This window comes from Eublepharis macularius, chromosome 9, assembly GCF_028583425.1.
Source record: "Eublepharis macularius isolate TG4126 chromosome 9, MPM_Emac_v1.0, whole genome shotgun sequence".
NCBI lineage: Eukaryota > Metazoa > Chordata > Lepidosauria > Squamata > Eublepharidae > Eublepharis > Eublepharis macularius.
This window is the reverse complement of record NC_072798.1, coordinates 38,872,965-38,894,170: the sequence shown is the minus strand read 5'-3', so window position 1 is coordinate 38,894,170 and position 21,206 is coordinate 38,872,965. Positions and strand designations below refer to the sequence as shown.

General features: G+C 43.5%; 2 protein-coding genes across 2 annotated transcripts in view; one reads left to right on the top strand and one right to left on the bottom strand.

Moving 5' to 3' along the window:
- GRAP2 (GRB2 related adaptor protein 2) overlaps positions 1–696 on the bottom strand; it is a 118,630-nt gene extending 117,934 nt beyond the window's left edge. Inside the window, exon 1 of the mRNA XM_054989434.1 lies at positions 624–696. The gene's annotated coding sequence lies outside the window, so the exon portion shown is untranslated. The remainder of the gene's footprint in view (positions 1–623) is intronic.
- ENTHD1 (ENTH domain containing 1) overlaps positions 1–21,206 on the top strand; it is a gene marked incomplete at its 5' end in the record, with an annotated part of 69,137 nt that overhangs the window by 31,842 nt on the left and 16,089 nt on the right. The gene's annotated exons all lie outside the window — the stretch shown is intronic.

Sequence of the window (21,206 nt, the reverse complement as noted above, 5' to 3'; positions counted from 1 at the left end):
TCACTTTCTTTCAGCCTAGCCTACTTCACAGGGTTGGTGTGAGGATTAAATGGAGGGGGGAGGGGTTACCTACACCACTCTGAGATCTTGGAAGAAAGAGCTAGATGAAACTGTACTTAAGAAATTAATAAATAAGAAGGGACAGCTGAACTCCACTAAAAGCCACTCAATGGAAAAGAAAGCAGAAAGGAAACAAGCATCAAATAAGATTAGGATAACAGAGCTAATTCAGAAAGGAAGGGCTGACGTGGAGCCAAAACATACCCAGTATGCAACTCCATCCTATACGGGAAGTGAGAGGGATGGAGCGCGTGCGTCAGACACAGAAACCCAGTAGGGTTTTCTATGCAAGCGATTTCAGAGGTGGGTTGCCACTGCCTGACTCTGGACTTCCTCGGTGGCCTCCCATCCAAATACAGACTAGGGCTCACCCTGGCTTAGCTTCCGAGATCGGGCTAGCCTGACCAATCCAGGTCTAAGCTTCCTTAGGGAGAGTAATAAGGACAATTTTAGCCACCAGCCCCCCCGCCGGTTTTAAACACTAAACTTCTGCAGCAGAGAGAATGCGACCAAGTAGGGAAAGAAGGAGCTGCACCTGGGACTCTCGGCTCCGTTTCTCTTACCCCAAGGTCCTGGGCGGGGCAGCAGTTCGGCTGACTACCGGCTTTGCATCGTGGAGGATGTCCTCAACGCGCCTCCCTTCCCATGTGTGTAGGTCGGCTAACCCCTTCCTTCCCTCCCAGCTATGACCAACCCAGCCAACCAGCAGAAGCATTCAGGAGCCTCCATCGTGAAAGTGAAGGAGGCACAGAAGGGTCCCTGCTGCTTGTGGGCGTTCCGGCGGCCGCCGCCGGCTCCTTGCAAACAGCTCCTGGGCGGGGTGCCTGTGGTGGGAAAGGCAGCCCAGCTCAGGCGAGGGCGCTTCCCTCCTCCAGCCCGCAGAAGAGGCGTTAGTCCAGCAAGAAGCAGCGTGCAGAACCTGGCAGAAAAAGGGGTGCGGGCAACCGAGAGCTTGCAAGAAAAGGGGGCAGGGGAGAGTGCAAGAAGTCTAGCTAGGAGAGCGCGGGGTGGACAGGATTGTAGCATTTATTATGTGCAATTAAATGCGGGGGGTGGGGAGGCTGTGCATATTTTTTTTTAAGCCTGGTTGGGAGAAAAAGCTGCGTCTACAAAACCTCTGCTAGCTTTAAAAAAAATCGGAAACCTAATGTTGATATTGTAAGGGCTCAGCTACGAATCACTTCTTTTTACAAGTCCTCCCTGGGTTCACACAAATATGTATTGCAAGTTTCAGGGACAGGGTAAAAGCCGGAACGAGACGGAACAGGCCGGAACGGGCACTAAAGAAATGCCAGTGCAACAAAAAACAGTGGGATGAGTTAGAGACACTCCGGAACAATATTTTACAAATGAAAACTCTGGACTGCCCCGCTTTTATTAACCCATTCCATGCCAAAAAGCTCCCGGAACAGCACAAAACAGCCCGGAACGGGCACTAAAGAAATGCCAGTGCCACAAAAAAAGTGGCATGTGTTAGAGACACTCCGGAACAATATTTTAGAAATGAAAACTCTGGACTGGCACCCTTCAATTAACCCTTTCTATGCCAATATGCTCACGGAACAGCACAAAACAGGCTGCAGTTTTCTGCAGACTCGGGACTGAAAGCACACCCAGACCATGTTTTTCGCTTCCCTCCACCCCAACAATTATCTGTTGGTAGCCTGGGACTTAGCCTCAGGTGAAGAGGAGTTACCTGGCTGGATGCTCCAAGTAACAATAAAAAAATATGTCCTATTTTTTCAGTTATTTGTTTGTTTATTTATTTGAAAAAAAAATTAAGAGATGTCCGATTAATATATATAATAAACCAAAAAAAAGAATCCACTTTAAGGATTGCTTCCCATAGACCAATTCAGTTAGAGGGTCAAAATGAAGGTGAGTGCAAAAATGATGCGAAGGGTGTGTGTGTTTGTACAGTGAACAGTGGATTAATGTGAACAAAATCAGTGATGCAAAAATTCATGACAGCTTGGTTGGAAAGCTGCATGAAGTATTGGTATCTGAAGAGGGTTTTGACTAAAGTGTCAGCAGGTGCTTGGAGAGACGGTTCAAGCATACAGGAGGGAACAGCAGAGCTGATTTGAAGAGAAGGAGACTGGGTAAGGTTGCAACCTCCAGATAGAGCCTGGAGTTCTCCTGGAATTACAGCTGATCTCCAGATAAGAGAGATCAACTCCCCTGGAATAGCTGCTTTGGAGGGAGGACTCTATGACATTATATGCCACCGAGGTTCCTTTCCTTCCTAAACCACACCATCCTCTGATATTACCCCTAAATCTGCTGGCACAAGCAGGAGTCAGCAACTGTAAGACTGGGGAGGCTGAGGATGGTGAAGCAGCAAATATCATACTCTAGAATGAGGCTGGCTAGGCAAGAATCAGCCAGTGGTCTAGTGGTGCAGAAAAGCCTGGTGCTGCAGCTGCTGCCTATCCTCCTCACTTGGCTTGCCTTTGCCTCAGTTGCCCCATCAGTGATCCCTCTTGATCAGAGACACCAGCCACAGATGACCAATGATGAGGAAAGTGAGGCAAAGACGAGCCGAGGGAGACAGACAGCAATAGTCCTTGGCTTCACTGTGGTGCTGCCTCCTGCTGCTGGCTTGTACTTGCATATTAGCCCATTATCTGTTGGATCTCCTCCAGATGAGGCAGTGTTGATGGAAGAGGGATGGGACCAATGGTGAAGAACCATTTTCCATGGCTTCTTTGGCAACCCTGTCCACCCCCGTTGCCACGTCATAAAGATGATCCATTTCAGTCTGATTGTTGCCCTCATCATGGCAGACTAAGATCATTTGTTGCCCTGATGAATGCCCTACACTGATCCTCTTATTTGGAAACTGCATCCTTGTTTTTTTTCCTGTACTTCTTAGTGCCTTTTGATATCGTTGACAATGCCATCCTGTGACAGCACAGCATTCATATTTGCTAACACTGTGACCTGGAACCAGGTATTTGGGACACAGGGAAGTTTATATCCCAAACATCTGTCTGCCATGCAGCCACAAAGAGGTAGATAGATAACATGCACAAATGATGTCTTCTTCACCCACTTCTTCTTCACCCACCCGGAGGCGGGGCGGGGGGCGTCGGGGGGAGCGGCGCAGCCGCGACCCCCGGGGGCCCCCGGCTGTCTTTGTCGCTGTTGCTTTCTTTGTCGCTGTCTTTGTCGCTGTCGCTGTCTTTGTCTTTGTCGCTGTCTTTGTCGCTGTCGCTGTTTTTGTCGCTGTCTTTGTCGCTGTCTTTGTCGTTGTCGCTGTCTTTGTCGCTGTCTTTATCGCTGTCTTTGTCTTTGTCGCTGTCTTTGTCTTTGTCGCTGTCTTTGTCGCTGTCTTTGTCGCTGTCGCTGTCTTTGTCGCTGTCGCTGTTTTTGTTGCTGTCTTTGTCGCTGTCTTTGTCGTTGTCGCTGTCTTTGTCGCTGTCTTTATCGCTGTCTTTGTCTTTGTCGCTGTCTTTGTGTTTGTCGCTGTCTTTGTCGCTGTCTTTGTCTTTGTCGCTGTCTTTGTCTTTGTCGCTGTCTTTGTCGCTGTCTTTGTCGCTGTCGCTGTCTTTGTCTTTGTCACTGTCTTTGTTGCTGTCGCTGTCTTTGTCTTTGTCGCTGTCTTTCTTGCTGTCGCTGTCTTTGTCTTTGTCGCTGTCTTTGTCTTTGTTGCTGTCTTTGTCGCTGTCTTTGTCGCTGTCGCTGTCTTTGTCTTTGTCGCTGTCGCTGTTTTTGTCGCTGTCTTTGTCGCTGTCTTTGTCGTTGTCGCTGTCTTTGTCGCTGTCTTTATCGCTGTCTTAGTCTTTGTCGCTGTCTTTGTCTTTGTCGCTGTCTTTGTCGCTGTCTTTGTCGCTGTCGCTGTCTTTGTCGCTGTCGCTGTTTTTGTTGCTGTCTTTGTCGCTGTCTTTGTTGTTGTCGCTGTCTTTGTCGCTGTCTTTATCGCTGTCTTTGTCTTTGTCGCTGTCTTTGTCTTTGTCGCTGTCTTTGTCGCTATCTTTGTCTTTGTCGCTGTCTTTGTCGCTGTCTTTGTCGCTGTCGCTGTCTTTGTCTTTGTCACTGTCTTTGTCACTGTCGCTGTCTTTGTCTTTGTCGCTGTCTTTGTCGCTGTCGCTGTCTTTGTCTTTGTCGCTGTCTTTGTCGCTGTCGCTGTCTTTGTCTTTGTCGCTGTCTTTCTTGCTGTCGCTGTCTTTGTCTTTGTCGCTGTCTTTGTCGCTGTCTTTGTCTTTGTTGCTGTCTTTGTCGCTGTCTTTGTCGCTGTCGCTGTCTTTATCGCTGTCTTTGTCTTTGTCGCTGTCTTTCTTGCTGTCGCTGTCTTTGTCTTTGTCGCTGTCTTTGTCGCTGTCGCTGTCTTTGTCTTTGTTGCTGTCTTTGTCGCTGTCTTTGTCGCTGTCGCTGTCTTTGTCTTTGTCGCTGTCTTTGTCGCTGTCTTTGTCACTGTCGCTGTCTTTGTCTTTGTCGCTGTCTTTCTTGCTGTCGCTGTCTTTGTCTTTGTCGCTGTCTTTGTCGCTGTCTTTGTCTTTGTTGCTGTCTTTGTCGCTGTCTTTGTCGCTGTCGCTGTCTTTATCGCTGTCTTTGTCGCTGTCTTTGTCTTTGTCGCTGTCTTTGTCGCTGTCTTTGTCGCTCTTTGTCTTTGTCGCTGTCTTTGTCTTTGTCGCTGTCTTTGTCTTTGTCGCTGTCTTTGTCGCTGTCTTTGTCTTTGTCGCTGTCTTTGTCTTTGTCGCTGTCTTTGTCGCTGTCTTTGTCGCTGTCGCTGTCTTTGTCTTTGTCACTGTCTTTGTCACTGTCGCTGTCTTTGTCTTTGTCGCTGTCTTTCTTGCTGTCGCTGTCTTTGTCTTTGTCGCTGTCTTTGTCGCTGTCGCTGTCTTTGTCTTTGTCTTTGTCGCTGTCTTTGTCTTTGTTGCTGTCTTTGTCGCTGTCTTTGTCGCTGTCGCTGTCTTTATCGCTGTCTTTGTCGCTGTCTTTGTCTTTGTCGCTGTCTTTGTCGCTGTCTTTGTCGCTCTTTGTCTTTATCGCTGTCTTTGTCGCTGTCTTTGTCTTTGTCGCTGTCGCTGTCGCTGTCTTTGTCGCTGTCTTTGTCGCTCTTTGTCTTTGTCGCTGTCTTTGTCTTTGTCGCTGTCTTTGTCGCTGTCGCTGTCTTTGTCGCTGTCTTTGTCTGTCGCTGTCTTTGTCTTTGTCGCTGTCTTTGTCGCTGTCTTTGACTTTGTCTTTGTCTTTGTCGCTGCCTTTGTCTTTGTCGCTGTCTTTGTCGCTGTTGCTGTCTTTGTCGCTGTCTTTGTCGCTGTCGCTGTCGCTATCTTTGTCGCTGTCTTTGTCTTTGTCGCTGTCTTTGTCGCTGTCTTTGTCTTTGTCGCTCTCTTTGTCGCTGTCTTTGTCTTTATCGCTGTCTTTGTCGCTGTCTTTGTCGCTGTCTTTGTCGCTGTCGCTGTCGCTGTCTTTGTCTTTGTCGCTGTCTTTGTCACTGTCTTTGTCGCTGTCGCTGTCTTTGTCGCTGTCTTTGTCTTTGTCGCTGTCTTTGTCGCTGTCTTTGTCGCTGTCGCTGTCTTTGTCGCTGTCTTTGTCTTTGTCGCAGTCTTTGTCTTTGTCGCTGTCTTTGTCTTTGTCGCTGTCTTTGTCGCTGTCGCTGTTTTTGTCGCTGTCTTTGTCTTTGTCGCTGTCTTTGTCTTTGTCGCTGTCTTTGTTGATGTCTTTGTCGCTGTCTTTGTCTTTGTCGCTGTCTTTGTTGCTGTCTTTGTCGTTGTCTTTGTCTTTGTCGCTGTCTTTGTCGCTGTCTCTGTCGCTGTCTCTGTCTTTGTCGCTGTCTTTGTCGCTGTGTCTGTCTTTGTCGCTGTCGCTGTCTTTGTCGTTGTCGCTGTCTTTATCGCTGTCTTTGTCGCTGTCGCTGTCTTTGTCGCTGTCTTTGTCGCTGTCTTTGTCTTTTTCGCTGTCTTTGTCGCTGTCTTTGTCTTTGTCGCTGTCTTTGTCGCTGTCGCTGTCTTTGTCTTTGTCGCTGTCTTTCTTGCTGTCGCTGTCTTTGTCTTTGTCGCTGTCTTTGTCGCTGTCGCTGTCTTTGTCGCTGTCGCTGTCTTTGTCTTTGTTGCTGTCTTTCTTGCTGTCGCTGTCTTTGTCTTTGTCGCTGTCTTTGTCGCTGTCGCTGTCGCTGTCTTTGTCGCTGTCTTTGTCGCTGTCGCTGTCTTTATTGCTGTCTTTGTCGCTGTCTTTGTCTTTGTCGCTGTCTTTGTCGTTGTCGCTGTCTTTGTCGCTGTCTTTGTCGCTGTCGCTGTCGCTGTCTTTGTCTTTGTCGCTGTCTTTGTCGCTGTCTTTGTCGCTGTCGCTGTCGCTGTCTTTGTTGCTGTCTTTGTCTTTGTCGCTGTCTTTGTCGCTGTCTTTGTCGCTCTTTGTCTTTGTCGCTGTCTTTGTCTTTGTCGCTGTCTTTGTCGCTGTCGCTGTCTTTGTCGCTGTCTTTGTCTTTGTCGCTCTCTTTGTCGCTGTCTTTGTCTTTGTCGCTGTCGCTGTCGCTGTCGCTGTCTTTGTCGCTGTCTTTGTCACTGTCTTTGTCGCTGTCGCTGTCTTTGTCGCTGTCTTTGTCTTTGTCGCTGTCTTTGTTGCTGTCTTTCTCGCTGTCTTTGTCGCTGTCGCTGTCTTTGTCGCTGTCTTTGTCTTTGTCGCTGTCTTTGTCGCTGTCTTTGTCGCTCTTTGTCTTTGTCGCTGTCTTTGTCTTTGTCGCTGTCTTTGTCGCTGTCTTTGTCGCTCTTTGTCTTTGTCGCTGTCTTTGTCTTTGTCGCTGTCTTTGTCGCTGTCTTTGTCGCTGTCGCTGTCTTTGTCGCTGTCGCTGTCTTTGTCGCTGTCTTTGTCTTTGTCGCTGTCTTTGTCGCTGTCTTTGTCGCTCTTTGTCTCTGTCGCTGTCTTTATCGCTGTCGCTGTCTTTGTCGCTGTCTTTGTCTGTCGCTGTCTTTGTCTTTGTCGCTGTCTTTGTCGCTGTCTTTGTCGCTGTCTTTGTCTTTGTCTTTGTCGCTGTCGCTGTCTTTGTCGCTGTCGCTGTCGCTATCTTTGTCGCTGTCTTTGTCTTTGTCGCTCTCTTTGTCGCTGTCTTTGTCTTTATCGCTGTCTTTGTCGCTGTCTTTGTCGCTGTCGCTGTCTTTGTCTTTGTCGCTGTCTTTGTCACTGTCTTTGTCGCTGTCGCTGTCTTTGTCGCTGTCTTTGTCTTTGTCGCTGTCTTTGTCGCTGTCTTTGTCGCTCTTTGTCTTTGTCGCTGTCTTTGTCTTTGTCGCTGTCTTTGTCGCTGTCGCTGTCTTTGTCGCTGTCTTTGTCTTTGTCGCTGTCTTTGTCTTTGTCTTTGTCGCTGTCTTTGTCGATGTCGCTGTCTTCGTCTTCGTCTTCGTCTGGGGAGGGGGAGGGGGAGGGGAGGGGGAATTTTATTTTTGGCAACCTCTTCTACATGCAAAACTTTTTTGGTACAAAGTTGTAATGTTATAAAATGGTAAAAATTTCATAAAATTGTAATTTTACTAACAATCCAACTCAAATAAGTTTATAGATAATTCAAATAGTCTTGCTTCTATAATCATATTAGGCATAAATATTAAACATAACTTTTAAACATTAAGTAAAAAGTATTAAATACTCGGTAGAGATGGGTTGAAGGTTTTATCTTAAATCCTGAGCAGCTTGAAACCTTCAAGTGAGAACTGAAAACACGCTTCTCTGTTTTAGAGAAACTGCTTTTCAGTACAAAATAAACGGGATGTATGTTTTTGTTGCACTCTCCCAACCAGGAGACAGACTCCTCCTAAGAGTTTAATGGCTTCTTTTATTAACAAACGCTAGTCGTTTTCATTACGTGAGGTATCAAAATATAAATGTTTATTTAAATAAAACATAGAAAAATAGAACAGATGAACACAACAAGAATTAAGTTTCCTAACATTTCTTAATGAAATCTAACTCAGTCAGATTAACGATGAAATGCATTCAAGTTACCGTAGCACATATTACAAGGGTAAGTTTCCTGCCTAGATCTTCATGAGATTTCTTTTGGCCAAAACCCTGATCTGCTATTTGGATTACCATTTTTATATATTATCTTATGCAGAAATCTAAGAACTTTTCATATGATAACAAAGATAAATATCAAACCAATCATAATTTAATTCTTTTTTACTATTTCCAATCATGTGACATTCTACCTAGCCAAAAGTACCACTATGCCCAGCTGCAAGATAAGAGATACGGATAGTAAAAATGACAAGAAAAGTTACATGACCAGATCATCCTTGGTCTCTGCTAACAATTACAGAACATGTATCTGATACTGTTCACTATTTTTAATTGGCTGTCAAAGATAAAGCACCAGTTATACACCATACTAGAAAAAGAACTACAGTGATGTTCATACAGCGTTATTTAGAATGCATATGTTTCACAAAGTATGTGTTCTAAACCATAATCAGCAGTCTACTGGTTTGAATCCCACTACTGACATGAGCTCAGTAGGTGGCCTTGGGTCAGCCACTCCTCTCAGCCCCAGCTCCATTGTGGGGATAAGAATAACACTAACTTGTTCACTGCTCTGGGTGAGGCACTAATATGTGTAGAAGAGCGGTATATAAGCACAGTTATTATTATTATTTAAATTTCCATGACACCATCCCTTGACCTGTGAAATTAAGTATTTTGATAAATATGAAAGTGATACAAAATATAAATGCATAATGTGTGAGTGTACATATACAAACTTCAAAAATTGTATTGGATAATACCGCAAAGCATGATTACTGAGAAAGCTGCTTTCACTGCTTTCAGTGTGGAGAGCTGCTTGTAGATCAAAACAACCTGACGAGCTGTCTTCATGCAGCGTACACTTGATTCTCTTGGCTTTCAATTCTGCTTTCGTTCAGCATGGGTAAATCAATGTGTCAGCAGTAAACATTTGTATCACTCCTCTCTGAATGACCTTTTAAATTTTACTGCCTATCATGTCAAAGCAATTAAAATTAACAATACAGTTACTAAGCTGCTAAGATCAATTAATGGCTCTTAGGCTTTATCTATTGATCTAGTGACATCTTCAAAACCCATTGGTAATAGACTATACATACTTCTCTTCTATCCACAATATATACATAAGGATTGATTACATATTCTTATCTTCTAAATTACATATTTAAATGACATATTCTTATCTCCTAAATTAATTAGTCAAACTCTTACATCAAGGATTGGTGACAAGTTGTGGACAGACTATGCTTGGACAGAATGTACACTGAGAATAAATGACATCAAACAAATTGGAAACTAAATAAATCACTTTTATTTAACAAATAAATTTCTTCTGAAGTCTCTTTAGAAATTAAACAATAGAAACAAACTATGTGGCATTCCTCAAATCCATGTGTAGGATGCTATGGAAGTGGTACTTAGAGGGAAATTAATCTCCGTTGCCTCCTGTCATGAAGAGCAAAAAGAAAACATTAGAAATGAAATGATATCTAGAATAAGAAAACTAGAAGATGAACACAAAAAAGGCCACCCAATCTATAAACTTGCTTGCATGAAAATTAGAGGAAAAAACCTCCTCACATTCTATACAAGCTATTAAAGGCACCCAGGAAAAACTCAAACTAATTCTGTAAAATTAGCCGATGTATTTGCTGAATACTACCAAACCATTTGTACATCAGACAATCCTGACACTAATCATATTTTAAATTATTTATCATCACAGGGAATTTGGAAAAAAAACTCACAAGAACATAAACAATATCTGGACCAACCAGTCACAACAGAAGATGTTACAGTCACTATCAAATCCTTGAAAAAAATAACAAAGCTTCAGACAGGGATGGATTCCCTGTCAAATTTTTTTTAAAAAAAATACATTCACCTACTTTCAACTCATAGAATCATAGAATCATAGAGTTGGAAGGGGCCATACAGACCATCTAGTCCAACCCCCCGCCCAGTGCAGGATCAGCCTAAAGCATCTCTGACAAGTATTCATCCAGCCTCTTCTTGAAAACTGCCAGTGAGGGGGAGCTCACCACCTCCCTAGGCAGCTGATTCCACTTTTGAACTACTCTGACGGTGAAAAAGTTTTTCCTAATATCCAGCCGGTACCTTTGTGCGTGTAGTTTTAGCCCATTGCTTCGCGTCCTACGCTCTGCTGCCAACTGGAACAGCTCCCCGCCCTCCTCCAAATGACAGCCTTTCAAATATTTAAAGAGAGCAATCATGTCCCCCCCTCAACCTCCTCTTCTCCAAACTAAACATTCCCAAGGCCCTCAGCCTTTCCTCGTAGGGCTCAGTCTCCAGACCCCTGATCATCCTCGTCGCTCTCCTCTGCACCCTCTCGATTTTGTCCACATCCTTTTTGAAGTGAGGCCTCCAGAACTGCACACAATACTCCAGGTGTGGCCTGACCAAGGCAGTATAGAGAGGGGCTATGACCTCCTGCGATTTCGATGCTATGGCCCCTTTGATACAACCCAGGATTGAATTAGCCTTTTTTGCCACCGTATCACACTGACTGCTCATATTCAGTTTACATTCCACTCTTACCCCAAGATCCCTTTCACATATACTACTGCCCAGAAGTGTATCCCCCATCCAGTATTTGTGCTTCTCATTTTTGTGGCCCAGATGTAATACTGTGCACTTGTCTTTGTTGAATTGCACCCTATTCACAGCTGCCCACTTCTCCAGAGTATTCAGGTCTTGTTGAATTTTAATTCTATCTTCTTGGGTGTTTGCTACCCCTCCCAATTTGGTATCATTAGCAAATTTAATGAGCAGCCCTTCCACTCCTTCATCCAGATCATTGATAAAAATATTGAAAAGTACCGGGCCCAAAACCGAGCCCTGCGGCACCCCACTGGACACCTCCCTCCAATCTGATGAAACGCCGTTGACCATCACTCTTTGAGTGCGGTCCTCCAACCAGTTCCCTATCCACCGAACTGTCCTATAGTCTACTTCACAGTCTTCCAGTTTGCCCATCAGAATGTCATGGGGGACCTTATCAAAAGCTTTACTGAAATCCAGATAAATCACGTCAACAGAGTTCCCCCAATCCAGTAAGCTGGTCACTCGATCAAAGAAGGAAACTAGGTTGGTCTGGTAGGATCTGTTAGGAACAAAACCATGCTGACTTCCCCGGAACACTGAGCGGTCCTTCAGATGCTTACAGATTGATCCCTTTAAAATCTGTTCTAATATCTTCCCAGCAACAGAAGTCAGACTGACCGGCCTGTAGTTTCCCGGGTCATCCTTCCTCCCTTTCTTAAAGATTGGGATAACATTCGCTCTTCTCCAATCTTGTGGCACATCCCCAGTCCTCCAGGAGGCCTTGAAGATGATGGACAGGGGTTCTGCAAGTTCTCTGGAAAGTTCTTTCAGCACTCTTGGGTGCACCCCATCCGGCCCAGGGGATTTGTATTCATCCAGTGCAGCCAGATGCCTCTCTTTTATTTAAATTTTTTTTATTGGATTAGAAAACTCTATAATATCTATTACAATCAATTTCCTTTAAATATTCCAGTTCTAACCCCCCTCCCTTTCCCCCCCCTTTTGTTGACTTCCAACAGTTTTCCAACCCCACAGCCAGATGCCTCTCCACTACCTCTCTGTCAATGTCAATTAGCCACTCAGGTGTCCTGCCACATTTTCTACTATCTCTAGATGTGCCTGAGTTCTTCAGGGAGAAGACAGAGGCAAAAAAGTCATTAAGCCTGTCTGCTTTTTCTCTGTCCTGCACCAGAGTTTCTCCATCTACTCCCAACAGTGGTCCAATTGCCATCTACTCCCAACAGTGGTCCAACTCCACTAACTGCCACATGCAACTCTGTTATGTTAGGAGGTAGCATCCCTCTATCTTGGTCAGAGGCTGAAATAGTAGTTACTCCAAAAAAGGACAACCATATTACAAATACTAAATCTTCTCAACCAATACCCTTACTGAATCAAGACCAAAAGATCTTTACAAGCATATTTGCCAAAACATTGTCTAAATTTAAATAACCAACTACATTCACCTTGACCAGACAATACACGTAACACTTTAACTATAATTAATTTCTGTGAAGCATACAAAACCCCTGCATTACTTCTGGCCTTTGATATAGAGAAGGCATTTGATTAAGTGGAAATACCATATCTAAAACTTTTACTTCAAAAATGGGTTTTGGCGACCAATTCTAAAATGCCATTAATGCTCTTTATCTTTCTCCAAAAGCTACAGTTAGGACTAACAATGTACATTCAATAGATATCCATATAGCAAGGGGAACTCTGCTGAGGAAATGTCAGGAGAGCCAGTACAGGATCTGATCTACTCCTCCTGAGTAGCAGAGATGAGCCAGCTTGGAGAAAGAAGCTTAATGAACCCAGCCTCACCTGTAGGAGAAACTCCCTTTATAAGGCCGCAGCTAGCATGGGATTAGCTAGTCACAATTGTGGTGTTCTGGACTTGGCTGTTGGTGAGCTCTTCGGTTCTGGCTGCCTGAGCCTTGGTGGGTCACAGTCTTTGATTTTGGAATCTGTTACTTGACCATGGAGTTTGACCTGAGAATCTTTGTTGTTGGCCCTGATGTCGTCAGAACTTGCCTCCAACCTAGTGAGCAGGATACTTTTAATCATTCTGTTTCTATTTGTTGCTCTCCATTATACTCTTAGATTATGTTGCTGCTGTTTCTGTGGGTTTGTTATGAAAATATGGTTTAGAGCAAATTATACTAAGTGATACATGTGTATTCTAATGAACTTTGTTTTAGAATTTCATTAGGCTGTCTTGGTTTGGGGCATAAATTGAGCCAAATGTGTAAGTTTGGTTTTCTATAGTGCCTTTAATAAATATGAATCTGCCTTTCGGATCTCTTAGCGTATCTTTACGTTGGAAGGGTAAATATTTTTACTTTACCTTTTCAACATAAATTTTAAATTTCAGGCATGGGCGAGACGGAGCTCTTTCAAAGTGCTATCATTCTCTTCAACACCGACACCACACCCTCCGCTTTTCTCCATTTCTCAGCTTCTTCTGGTGGTAGCTAGGATATTTCACCCCATGAAGTAGGTTCAGGTATTTCTGCTGTTCTTAGTGCAGAGGTAGTCAAGTCAAGTTTATTATTACAGTCTGCGACCAGTACATATAAAACTATTTGCAAATCAGTTTAAAAGCAGTTGAGACTGGATACTGGGGAAGAACGATGAATAAATATATGAGTAAAAAAATAAGATCATCATAAATTAGTTGTTTAAGCTGCCTTATGTGATTTACGTTGCTTGTAGACCTGGGCACAGAATCTTGCTACTTGACATGGTGTCTGGTGATTCCGATCAGACAAAAGATAATCAAGTTTGATTTTATTTGAACTTCCAGGGAATCTTTCTACTAATGGACTGATGGTTTCCGCTCTAATCTTACTATGACTTGGGCAGTTGAAGAAGATGTGCTCCATTGAGTCAATTTCTCTTAGGGGATAGGAGCAAAGCCTAAGAGAGTAATGGACAACTTTAAACTTTCCTTCCAGAACGGCAGAGGGTAGAGTTGAACTTCTAGCTAAAGCAAATGCCCTTCTGGAGTTACTGGATTCAAGAAAGTAAAAATAGGCTGCAGGAGCGGCAATATATTTAGTAGTATCTGAAGAAATAAAACCTGGTGCTCTAAGAAAATGTTTGTCTTTCAATGTCTGTCACTCTCTGCTTAATGAGTGATTTTGCTCGGTCTAACCCCATGACTAGCAAACTTTGAGGGGAAAGACCCAATTTTCCCAGGGATTTCAGAGTTGCCTTTTGCCAATTAGATTGTCTTGGAATAACAGAGGGAGCAGACCTTGCGGGTTTAGACGTCCTGACAGCCATTTGAAAATTGAAAGGATGGTGATTCTGGCCTCTACCCTTAACATTCCTGTTTCCAGTCTAACCCATGAGTTAGGCATGCATTTGGGCACTTGTAATAGAGCTCTAAGGAATTTGGAGTGCACTCTCTCAAGTTGAGAGAAAGAGGAGGATGGCAGCCCCAAGAATGATCCGTATACTAATTGGGCCAATGGTTTGGCTTTAAACAAACTGAGTGCAGCCGGTACATACTGCCCCCCTTGTGAACGATAGAATTTCAGTATACCGTGTGCTGTTTTTTCTCCCACATCAGCAATGAAGCTGCTATGTGTTGTTTTGGTACCTGAGGCTTGCAAAACTACACCCAAATATTTGAAGCTGGTAAGTTGTTCTAACTGATGCCCCTGAAGCTCCCATCGTCTGATCTTTGGATTTTTACCGAAAGCCAGGATCTTAGTTTTTTGGTAATTAGTTAGAAGGTGTTCAGTATCACAGAATTGGGAGAATTTTTTTAGGGCTCGTTTCAGCCCTATGGGGGTCCTAGAAAGTCATACAGCATCATCTGCATAGAGCAGTACGTGAATGTGCCTATTTGCTAATTTGGGAGGGTGCAATCCAGGGTCATTCAAAAGGTTTACCAAATTGTTGATGTAGAAGATAAACAGAAAGGGGGCTAGAAGACACACCTGCCTGTAAGTTTGAATGGGGTCAGTCAAATGCCCAATTCGGCTGCACCTTACTCAGGGCAGTTTGCTTGTGCATAGCCCCCAAAAGGGACAGCAGTCGCCTATCAATAGAGGAGGCCTGCAGTTTCCTCCAAAGTCCATTTCTAGAGTCTGTGTCAAAAACTGCTTTTAAATCAACAAATGCCCGGTAAAGTGATGCTTGGTCTCCTGTAGCGTATTTCTCTACAAGGTGTTGCATTACTAGGCAGTGATCTATTGTTGACCTGCCAGCTCTAAACCCAGCTTGCTCATCAGCAATTATATCCTCCTGTTCTAGCCAGTCTAAAAATTTCTTCAGCAGATGTTTTGTAGACAACTTGCTTACAATGCTTAGTAAGCTGATTGGTCTATAATTGGATGGATCCTCCTTCTTTCCCTTCTTATGGAAGGGGACTACTGTAGCCATTCCCCAATCATTGAGGATGTAGCCGGTTTCATCAATATAAGTAAATAGGGAGGCTAGGAAAGTTTCCCACCAGTCCTTATTTGTTTTTAGTAATTCTGGAGATATTCCATCAAGCCCAGGGGCTTTTCCATTCTTTAACTGGCTAATATAAGCTTTTACCTCTTCAGCATGAACTGGGGGGCATTTGGCCAGATTTTCTATTGTTAGGGCAGGAGGGGGTTGAATAGGATCATCATACATTTTTTGGAAAAAAGAAGTCCATTTATCTGGGGGGATAGCGGAAGCCAAGGGGGAGGCGGCTGTGGAGGCGCGGTTTGACACTAGTTTCCAGAACACCACTGAGTTTTTGCTCGTAGCTGCTTCAGTTATATTGGCCCACAGTTTTCTGGTATGTTCTTTCTTACAGCGGGCAACCAGTGATTTATACTTCTTTTTTAAAAATGAAAGAGAACGATATGCATCTTGTCTGGTCTTTTCATCAGCTCTCAGTGCTAGCTTACAGGCATAGATTAAAGCATTTTTAGCACAAATACAGCTTTGATCAAACCAAGGTTTAGATGACAAATTGGTCTTGACCAGTTTTCCCTCTCGAGCACCTACCAAAAGTGGCCTTAAGGATTGGACGAGGTCATCATAACTCTTTAAAGGATTTTCAGATTTTGAGGAAACCTTAAAAGCTTGGCTATATAGTTGTAGGTTCTAGTGCAGAGGTATTTTTCCCTGCACTTGTTCCTCTGCAGCAAGTATGCTATGCGCATTGCTACAGCAGAATTTCCCTACTTTCCTCCCTTTTATTGCAGCCATGAAGCTGACTTTCTGCCCATTTCTTTCCAGACACAGCAGAATAGCTGTGAAGATTTTAGTGTTTTCCACTCTGCCTCTTCTCTTGGTGTTGCTGGGATACAGTTTGCTCTAAGAAGTGGGGTTTTTTCTTAGCTCTGGAGGCAGTTTCCCACCTTTTCCCTTTTGTTTCCCTTCTCACTTCTTGCTTGGCTTCGTCAACTTGCTGAAAAGTTTCTTTTTCTAGCATTGGAAGCTATTTCCCCACCTTTTTCCTGGCTGGCACAACAGAGTGTCTTCTACTCCCACCCCCTTCTTATGTTTGCTGTGAGACAATGAGAGAGAGAATTGTGTTGTACTTGAAAAGGAGATACTTTTGTCTGCAGTTACTTAATTTGTTTGCTTTCTTCTTTTTAGCTGGCTCTCTGGAGAGCTAAAAAGGAGTAGTTTCACTAAGGATTGTTCCTCTCAAGTTGACTGAGACTTCTGAGATAACTTTGAGTAATTGAGAGGGCGTTAGCAGAACAGCTGCAGGTATACCTGGGTGATGCCTCTATCCTGGATCCATTCCAGTCCAGCTTCAGGCCTGGCCATGGTACAGAGACAGCTCTGGTTGCCCTCACAGATGATCTGCGGCGACACCTGGACCGGAGTGGGTCGGCACTGCTGATACTTTTAGATCTTACAGCAGCGTTTGACATGGTCAATCATAATCTTCTGACCCATTGCCTTGCCGATGTGGGGATTCGTGGAACAGCCCTGCAATGGCTGAACTCCTTCCTTCACAATCTAGGACAGAGGGTGGCACTCAGGGAACAGATGTCTGCTTACCATTCTTTGGTATGTGGCATCCCTCAGGGGGCGATTCTTTCCCCGATGCTATTTAACATCTATATGTGCCCCCTTGCCCCGTTAGCCCGCAGCTTTGGGCTAGGTTGTCACTGGTATGCGGATGACACTCAGCTCTATCTGCTGATGGATGATGTTATGACCTTTACTTTCTTTAGGGTAGATTTTTCTTTTAATCTATCCCTTAACCCTCTGGGTAGTCTGCTGCCACCCGGAATATTTTATTCCAAGATATTTTATTTAAATTTTCCCTTTGGTAACGTTCCTAAGCGTCAGGCTCCTTCGTGGTTCTATGTGGCCCTGAAGATAGGAATGGGATATAGCAATGACAGCTACACTGTTCTGCTATAGCAAAACAAAAATAAGCTTTTATTTATTCGAGAAGCGTATCGGTTTCATAAACGTAGTTCTCAGTTCTTAAAGTTACTTCATTTACTCTCGTTCACACAGCTGGCCTCTCTTTCCCTGACTGAGTGTCCTTTCACAAACATGCTCAGTTCAGGTTCCACACAGGTTATATTTCTCTCATAAACACTTCAACATATTCAGGCAGCACACAGATAGCCTGCTTTCTTCTGACTAGAAATTTTCTCTCTACTCTCAGTCTCAAACTGCATTCACTCCACCCACCCTCTCAGTCTTCAACCAATCATATTGTCAGAAATTGTTTTAACCTAAGTAACGCCATATTTAATCGTGTAGTGTTTAGACTTCTTTCCCTCCAGGCAATACCTGCAAGGAGCCGATTCCATGGGAAAGGATCCTGTCTTATCTGCTGTTTCGACCTTGGCCAGCTCAGCGCACCTCTGAGAAGTTTTGCTGTATGAACTCGGGGGGGGGGGGAAGAGGCTGGGCTCCGGGAGTGTGAAATGTAACAACCTTTGCTCTATGATTCATTCCTAGCAACGCTTTGCTCGGCCAGGATCTCTAATCCTGGAATATGCACATCTGGGCTTGAATGCTGTCTTTCACAATAAACCTTTTGAAATCAAAAGACCTCGTCTTCTTGCAGAAGGGAGTGAAACAGACTATCAAGTCTGGAATGCCATAGCCTGACACATATCACTCACTCATCCATCTCCTTCACCCCCCACTCTTCACCTATCTCATCAAGCATTTAAAGATACATGCACACATTTACTTGGAATCATTACAGATGGCCAGTCCGATCTTGCTTTGGATTCCTTGGTCAAGGGTCTTGAGGCTGTGACGGTATGGTTACATCAGAGTCGCCTGAAATTGAATCCCCTGAAGACAGAGGTTCTGTGTCTGGATCATGGGGCAATCGAGCCGGGAACCGGCTCCCAGCTGTTGATGGGGTACAATTGAAACCTTCCCTGATGGTGAGGAGTCTGGGTGTGACCTTGGATGCTATACTTTCAATGGAGGCCCAGGTTATGACTGTTGCCAGGTCTGCCTTTTTTCATCTTCGACAGGGCAGGCAACTGGCGCCCTATCTTTCACCACAGGACCTGGCCACAGTAATCCATGCAACGGTCACCTCCAGGCTAGACTACTGCAACTCACTCTATCCTGGACTGCCCTTGGGTCTGACCCGGAAGTTACAGCTGATCCAGAATGCAGCGGCACGCATCCTTACCGGAATGCCCATCCAAGCGCACATTCATCATGTGCTGTGCCAGCTGCACTGGCTTCCAGTGGAGTTCCAGATCTGGTTCAAGGTGTTAACCTTGGTATTTAAAGCCCTTCATGGACTGGGACCTCCATACCTGCGGGACCGCCTCTTCCATTACGTCCCCTGCAGGGTGTTGCGCTCTGCAGACAAGCAACTCCTGGTGGTCCCTGGCCCAAAGGACATCCATCTGACCTCAACCAGGGTGAGGGCTTTTTCTGCCCTGGCCCTGGCCTGGTGGAATGCTCTCCCGCTGGAGATCTGGGCCCTGTGGGACCTGTTACAGTTTTGCAGGGCTTGTAAAACGGAGATGTTCTGCTGGGCCTTTGGCTGAGTGCCAGCGAGTGTCCTTCTTCTTCCATCTAAGACCACCATTTCTTCCGGAGCTGCCCTCAGCCATCTGCCATGCCTGTATACGGACTCCCAATATTTGTTTAAATAGCCTGCTCCTGGACTATTTTAATTTTTTTTTTTAAAAAATATGATTGATTTTATGTTTCTGTGATTTTAATGTATTTTTTAATGTTGTTAGCCACCCTTAGCCCATCTGTGAGGAGGGCAGGGTATACATCAAATAAATAAATAAATAAAAAAGTTACGGTGAGCTTTTGAGCTGCTTGATGTCTGTGGACAGGACCATTTAGGGGGTGCTCAATAGGTTTTCTCAGTTGCATTTTTTTCAAGAAAGTAATCTGTATAAAACTATGCCCCTCTTGAGGTCTGTGCCCAAGGCGGCTGCCTAGTTGGTCTAATGGTAGCATTGGCCCTGTCTATAGTTATGGCAAACAGAAATGGGGAAAGGGGACAGCCTTGTCTAGTTCCCCTTGCTATATGGATATCTATTGAATGTACATTGTTAGTCCTAACTGTAGCTTTTGGAGAAAGATAAAGAGCATTAATGGTATTTTAGAATTGGTCGCCAAAACCCATTTTTTGAAGTAAAAGTTTTAGATATGGTATTTCCACTTAATCAAATGCCTTCTCTATATCAAAGGCCAGAAGTAATGCAGGGGTTTTGTATGCTTCACAGAAATTAATTATAGTTAAAGTGTTACGTGTATTGTCTGGTCAAGGTGAATGTAGTTGGTTATTTAAATTTAGACAATGTTTTGGCAAATGTGCTTGTAAAGATCTTTTGGTCTTGATTCAGTAAGGGTATTGGTTGAGAAGATTTAGTATTTGTAATATGGTTGTCCTTTTTTGGAGTAACTACTATTTCAGCCTCTGACCAAGATAGAGGGATGCTACCTCCTAACATAACAGAGTTGCATGCGGCAGTTAGTGGAGTTGAAAGTAGGTGAATGTATTTTTTTGTAAAAATTTGGCAGGGAATCCATCCCTGTCTGAAGCTTTGTTATTTTTTTCAAGGATTTGATAGTGACTGTAACATCTTCTGTTGTGACTGGTTGGTCCAGATATTGTTTATGTTCTTGTGAGTTTTTTTTCCAAATTCCCTGTGATGATAAATAATTTAAAATATGATTAGTGTCAGGATTGTCTGATGTACAAATGGTTTGGTAGTATTCAGCAAATACATCGGCTAATTTTACAGAATTAGTTTGAGTTTTTCCTGGGTGCCTTTAATAGCTTGTATAGAATGTGAGGAGGTTTTTTCCTCTAATTTTCATGCAAGCAAGTTTATAGATTGGGTGGCCTTTTTTGTGTTCATCTTCTAGTTTTCATATTCTAGATATCATTTCATTTCTAATGTTTTCTTTTTGCTCTTCATGACAGGAGGCAACGGAGATTAATTTCCCTCTAAGTACCACTTCCATAGCATCCTACACGTGGATTTGAGGAATGCCACATAGTTTGTTTCTATTGTTTAATTTCTAAAGAGACTTCAGAAGAAATTTATTTGTTAAATAAAAGTGATTTATTTAGTTTCCAATTTGTTTGATGTCATTTATTCTCAGTGTACATTCTGTCCAAGCATAGTCTGTCCACAACTTGTCACCAATCCTTGATGTAAGAGTTTGACTAATTAATTTAGGAGATAAGAATATGTCATTTAAATATGTAATTTAGAAGATAAGAATATGTAATCAATCCTTGTGTATATATTGTGGATAGAAGAGAAGTATGTATAGTCTGTTACCAGTGGGTTTTGAAGATGTCACTAGATCAATAGATAAAGCCTAAGAGCCATTAATTGATCTTAGCAGCTTAGTAACTGTATTGTTAATTTTAATTGCTTTGACATGATAGGCAGTAAAATTTAAAAGGTCATTCAGAGAGGAGTGATACAAATGTTTACTGCTGACACATTGATTTACCCATGCTGAACGAAAGCAGAATTGAAAGCCAAGAGAATCAAGTGTACTCTGCATGAAGACAGCTCGTCAGGTTGTTTTGATCTACAAGCAGCTCTCCACACTGAAAGCAGTGAAAGCAGCTTTCTCAGTAATCATGCTTTGCGGTATTATCCAATACAATTTTTAAAGTTTGTATATGTACACTCACACATTATGCAATGCATTTATATTTTGTATCACTTTCATATTTATCAAAATACTTAATTTCACAGGTCAAGGGATGGTGTCATGGAAATATAAATAATAATAATAACTGTGCTTATATACCGCTCTTCCACACATATTAGTGCCTCACCCAGAGCAGTGAACAAGTTAGTGTTATTCTTATCCCCACAATGGAGCTGGGGCTGAGAGGAGTGGCTGACCCAAGGCCACCTACTGAGCTCATGTCAGTAGTGGGATTCAAACCAGTAGACTGCTGATTATGGTTTAGAACACATACTTCGTGAAACATATGCATTCTAAATAATGCTGTATGAACATCACTGTAGTTCTTTTTCTAGTATGGTGTATAACTGGTGCTTTATCTTTGACAGCCAATTAAAAATAGTGAACAGTATCAGATACATGTTCTGTAATTGTTAGCAGAGACCAAGGATGATCTGGTCATGTAACTTTTCTTGTCATTTTTACTATCCGTATCTCTTATC